The 6570-nt window shown below is 45.8% G+C and overlaps 1 protein-coding gene across 2 annotated transcripts in view; it reads left to right on the top strand.

Moving 5' to 3' along the window:
• Nucleotides 1-6570, top strand: part of LOC121857735 (ribosome-binding protein 1-like) — a 98970-nt gene that overhangs the window by 73215 nt on the left and 19185 nt on the right. The window contains exon 2 of one of the 2 annotated variants that reach the window (XM_042353849.1): nt 3486-3532. The exons of the other annotated variant lie outside the window; for it this stretch is intronic. The gene's annotated coding sequence lies outside the window, so the exon portion shown is untranslated. The remainder of the gene's footprint in view (nt 1-3485; nt 3533-6570) is intronic. 2 annotated transcript variants of the gene reach the window in all.

Genomic DNA, 6570 nt, shown 5'->3' with positions numbered 1-6570 from the left:
ACCCCACCCACACCTACCTCACACACACACACCCACCCACACCCAGCCACCCTCACACCCACACCAACCCTCACACACACACACCCCACACACACACCACCCACACACACACACACACACACACACACCCAGCCACCCCCACACACACACACACACACACACCCAGCCACCACACACACACACACCAACCCCACCCACACCAACCCCACCCACACCAACCCCACCCACACCAACCCCACCCACACCAACCCTCACACACACACACACCCCACACACACCACCCACACACACACACACACACACACACACACACCACCCACACCCAGCCAACCCCTCACACACACACCACCCACACACACCCTCACACACACACACCACCCACACACACACACACACACACACACACCACACACACCCAGCCACCCCTCACACACACACACCACCCCTCACACACACACACCACCCACACACACACACACACACACACACACACACACACACACCTCACACACACACCACCCACACCCAGCCACCCTCACACACACCACCCACACACACCCTCACACACACACCACCCACACCCAGCCACCACACACACACCACCCACACACACCAACCCCACCCACACCCACCCTCACACACACCACACCACCCTCACACACACACCCCACCCACACCCAGCCACCACACACACACCACCCACACACACCAACCCCACCCACACCCAGCCACCCCACACACACCACCCACACACCAACCCCACCCACACCCACCCTCACACACACACCACCCCACACACACACACCACCCACACCCAGCCACCCCACACACACACCACCCACACACACCAACCCCACCCACACCCAGCCACCCCTCACACACACACCACCCACACCCAGCCACCCTCACACACACACCACCCCCACACCAACCCCACCCACACCCCACCCTCACACACACACACACCACCCTCACACACACACCACACACCCAGCCACCCTCACACACACCAACCCCACCACACCAACCCCACCCACACCCAGCCACCCTCACCCAGCCACCTCCACCCCACACACCTCACACACACACCACCCATCCCCTTGACAAATAGATATACCAACAATTCACAGATCTTAAACATCTCTCTGGCGAACAATGGATTTAGTGAGCCTGGCTGGGGTCAAGGGAACTTGACGGCACGGTAATTGGTACGTGAGGGGGAGGAGGAGGGTGGGGAGTGGGGAGGGTTGACGATCTGAAAATGCTGGGAGGTTTTGGAAATGGGAGCAGTGAGGCTATGGTTTATGATAGTCTGTGTGTGTGTGTTGTGTGTGTGTGTGTGTGTGTGTGTGTGTGTGTGTGTGTGTGTGTGTGTGTGTGTGTAGAGAAGGAAAGTGAGAGGAAATTCTATTGTTGGGTCTCTCTCTCTCTCTCTCTCTCTCTCTCTCTCTCTCTCTCTCTCTCTCTTAACAACGGCCCCGCCCCTCCGACACAAGTTTAATTCTGTCTTCACCTTAATCTTGAACCTATCAGGATTTGCCACACACCTACACACTTTATTTCGTGTTGACCAGAAGAGACACAGTGAAGGCGCACACACACACACACACACACACACACACACACACACACACACACACACACACACACATTCACTTAACAACTTTATTTAGTTTTACACAATACTGTAGAAGGAATTAGGACTAAGGTTGTCTTTAAAGGGAACTGTATGAGGCAGAGTTTAAGGTCCTCACGAGAGAGAGCTAACTGACAAGTAGAATCAGCGAGGGAGAAAAACTAAGGTGTTCTGATAGTCTTAAAGTGAGGATTATTTCCGGTTCTGCCCAACGTTTGTCTCGTCGTAATCACTCTCACCTTCCCTCGATCCTCCTCCCCCCCCAAAGATGAGTAGAATGTAGAGAAGTGTGTGTCCTTATTTAGTTGTTTATGTTAAAATATATGTTCTTTGTTGTTTGTGTTTAATATATTTAGAAAACACCCATAATGTTTAAGTCTCACATAAATGGTAGTCAATACGGTACGTTTTCTGTGATGCGTTGTGGTATTCTAGAGATTAAAACTTTTGTTGATGGGATCTGTTGTTACTCTCTAATGATACTGTTTGAGAGGTCTAGTACTTATTTCATCTGTTTCATCCAATAACCTTGAATGTACGTTTTTATATTTTATTTAACTTTCTCTTAGGTTCGTTCCTAAAGTTCAATTTTAGGATCTATCAGTAAAGTTGTTCGGTTGTGATTGAGAGGTACAGTACTTTTTGTTTTGCTTTAAAGAGGGAGAGTTAGGAGGAGAATACGGCAGGTCGAGGCAGCTGGGGTAACTTATGGACCGATCGTGTTCGCGTCACACACTGAGAGGAAAAAAACCTTTGTTGGGCAGCTGTGAGCACTAGTGGGTCGTTCCCGCAGCTGTGAGCACTAGTGGGTCGTGTCCGCAGCTGTGAGCACTAGTGGGTCGTTCCCTCAACACACACCGAATACCACATCATTCTTGAGTATTTCCCTTGAGAGCGTAACTAACTTTATATTTACATTAATCAACAAATATAAATATGGAGAAGTTTATCTTTGACTTTTTAAGCTCAATAATATAATACAAAACAGTTTAATATCTCAAGCAAAAGGACGGCTCCTGACACTTTGAACTAGCGCCAGAGATCCCTCCCTCCCTCACACATAATTCATTATTCTCCTACAAATAACAATAATTATTCATTGAATTTAACAGTAGAATAATTCATTTACTTTTAAAAATATACAAATGAGGATATAATTTAAATATTTCAAACTGAATAAAATAATAATAAAATACATTGTCGCATAATTTTTTCTGCACCTCTGAGCGATGAGTCGTAATCAGACCTCCTACCAGTGTGTAGCAAGTGATTATAGTGATAAGCTTTGGAATCCTGATCTTAGAGGAGACTAGTTGAGAGAGAGAGAGAGAGAGAGAGAGAGAGAGAGACCAATCGACCCGTGATATAATTTAATATCTAATTGTTAAAAAATAAAACCTTGAAAGAAGAAAAATTAAATATAACTCTAACATGTCATTACAATGGAGTAATTTACACTCCATCTCTGTGATAGATACAATGTTTTAGGACCTCAAACACCTGGTTATTGTCCCTTAATTAATGACATCACACCTGAGACTGCTCTTATTTTACCTACTTTATTATAATAAATATGACCATAAAATTGACACATTATATTTAAGAGATTGTATTAATTTTTTGAAGAGAAATAATCATAACAGTAAAAGATGTAGTATTATGTCTGTCTGTCTGTCTGTCTGTCTGTCTGTCTGTCTGTCTGTCTGTCTCTCTCTCTCTCTCTCTCTCTGCCGTTACATCTAATACCGTTACTAATACACTACTGTTACCTATACTAGCGTTACTACTAATGTTATAACGTTACCACTCGCTGTCACTCATCTGTCACTCATCTCGACTCTCCTTGCAGGGTTGCCGCCCGAGTGCCAGCCTCAGCTACTCTTCACCCGCGCTTCGGTGAGTAACCTGTCACTCATCCCTACCATCTGTTACTCATCATTCACATCTGTCATTCATCCCTACCATCTGTCACTCATCCATGCCATCTGTCACTCATCCCTACCATCTGTCACTCATCCCTACCATCTGTCACTCATCCCTACCATCTGTCACTCATCCATGCCATCTGTCACTCATCCCTGCCATCTGTCACTCATCCCTACCATCTGTCACTCATCCATGCATCTGTCACTCATCCCTACCATCTGTCATTCCCACCTGCCATCTGTCACTCATCCCTACCATCTGTCACTCATCCCTACCATCTGTCACTCATCCATGCCATCTGTCACTCATCATTCATCTGTCACTCATCCCTACCATCTGTCACTCATCCCTGCCATCTGTCACTCATCCCTACCATCTGTCACTCATCCCTACCATCTGTCACTCATCCTGCCATCTGTCATCATCCCTACAGTGTGGGTGGGCGGTACGGGTGGTATGGGTGGATTAATGTGGGTGGGCGGTATGGGTGGACAGTGTGGGTGGGTGGTATGGGGTGGACAGTGTGGGTGGGTGGTATGGGTGGACAGTGTGGGTGGGCGGTATGGGTGGACAATGTTGGGTGGTATGGTTGGAGAAGTGGGTGGGTGGTATGGGTGGACAGTGTGGGTGGGCGGGGTGGGTGGTAGTGGGTTGATGAAATAGAGAGAGAGTCCTACAGGTAATCACTCAGCCCCCACCAGTGAGACGTCCAGTCCAACCCACAGGGAAATCACCATTCGTTTCCTTATCTCTCACCCATAAGCTCCTACCCTGCTTTCACCCTAAAAGCCTCCTCCACCCAATTACCCACATAACCACCCACATTCCACCCATCAGCGCCATTATCCACAAACTGGTCTCCTTCTATCCCTACGTCACGCATCCATTGCCCACCCAAGCCACCCAAGCCACCCATCAATGTATACCTATTCTCCGCCCAGCCACCCACCGCCTCACCACCCAACCACCGCCGCCCAGCCACCCACAGAAGGAAGAGAGGATTGTCAGTGCTAATAAGGGTAACTGAGTTGATCAAGACAAAATCCAGAGAAAACACACACACACACACACACACACACACACACACACACACACACACAGTCATCAACTTATCCTATTCTGTCTAGTTTATTATTTATTTCCTTACTTCCTGGTTTATTCTATTTACGTATTATTTCTATATTATCATTTGGTATATTTCACTAAAAGTATATTTACCTCTCTCTCTCTCTCTCTCTCTCTCTCTCTCTCTCTCTCTCTCTCTCTCTCTCTCTCTCGCCAAGGCCTCACACATCTCACTCCTTTGACAGATGATTTATCTCGATTACTTTCTACTGCTTCTTACCTAGTCCACTGTTTCCTGAGTGTCTGTATTCTAGTGGTTGTATTCTGAGTGGCTGTATTCTGAGTGGCTATATTCTGAGTGGCTATATTCTGAGTGGTTGTATTCTGGTGGCTGTATTCTGAGCAGTTGTATTCTGAGTGGCTGTATTCTGAGTGGCTATATTCTGAGTGGCTGTATTCTGAGTTGTTGTATTCTGAGTGGCTGTATACTGAGTGACTGCTTCTGAGTAACTGTACCCTGAGTGACTGTACCCTGAGTAACTGTACCCTGAGTAACTATACCCTGAGTGCTGTACCCTGAGTGACTATACTGAGTGACAACGGTGGATTTATTCCTCTCTTTAATTTATTTCTTACACATAGGAGAATCATCACCTCATAACACACAATTTTTTTTAACTGGGGACTGGACATTATCGACTAAAAAATAAACGAAACAAAATTGAAAAGTTACATCAAAAAGTAATAACCATTAAAAAAATCTCGTGTTTAAAAATTTGAAAATCATTTAAAAATTCGATGGTTGGAAAATGAATCGCTTTTAGCTATTCAACCAACTTTTAAAACCTGTAGTATTGGGAATTCTTCAACCTACATTTTTTTTCTTTCTTGAGAATAGCCCACACGGGCACAGGTCGAGACCCACAACAGGGCCTGGAGGTGCAAAAAAAAAATAAGAAGTAAAAAGAAATTAAAAATAGAAGAGAAAAGACTAAATTAATCTACACCACGAAGATGGCGGAAAACCAGCTTTTTGAAGTGAGACGGATTGTATGAGTATGGAAACACAGAAGAAGGCAGAGCATCACAGTTTGGCTGTGTGAGGAAAGAAGAATGTACTATAACGGGTTATTAAAGTGTGACCGACATCCACACAGAAACGGTGGGCACCACGGGCAAGACGTGTGCTACGGGCCCACGGCCTTGCTGGCGGTGCACAGGATACTGAATCCACCGAACATTGTCCGTTAAAGTACCTGTAAAAGAGAGAATGAAGCAACACTGTGGCGAAGAGAAAGGGAAGAAAAATTATCAACTAAAGGAAGAAAGTTAAAAAGACGAAATGCCTTTGATTCCACCCTAACAGTTGGACAGAAGAGCCACCCCAGATATGAGAGCAGTACTCCAAGTTAGGACGAATGAATCCCTTATATACTTGAAGCAACTGCTCAGGAGTGAAGTAGCTACAGCATCTGTACAGCATTCCCAGCTTTCGGGGGGCAGCTTTAGCAATGTTGTGGATGTGTGGCTTCCATGACATATTAGAGGAAATGGTGAGGCCTAGCATATCTCTTAGAATTTGGCAGAATGGTTGCGTGCTGAAATGTGATTGGTGGGAGATCTTCTGTTTTGGAAGGTGTAATTGGTAAACACTGTATTTTATTACTATTGAATTTAACCAAGTTTGTACCTCCCCATTCGGAGATGCTGCACAGATCTGCATTGATAGATGAAATGATATCAGCTCTAGAAGCAGATCTAGTTTGAGAATTAGGGGGAAGGGATAGAATTAGTCGTAGGAAGAGAGTAGGTGAAAGAACAGAACCCTGTGAGACACCACTATTAGTAGAGAAAGCGAGAGGTAGATCCCTCGACAACAACTGCCATGGATCGGTTCTCAGGGAAGCTAGAAATTAGAGAACAAAGTGGAGGAGAGAAACTAT

The sequence above is a fragment of the Homarus americanus genome, unplaced genomic scaffold (genome assembly GCF_018991925.1).
Source record: "Homarus americanus isolate GMGI-L3 unplaced genomic scaffold, GMGI_Hamer_2.0 scaffold16712, whole genome shotgun sequence".
NCBI lineage: Eukaryota > Metazoa > Arthropoda > Malacostraca > Decapoda > Nephropidae > Homarus > Homarus americanus.
Note: the sequence above shows the minus strand (reverse complement) of the source record. Positions and strands in the feature narration are given on the sequence as shown.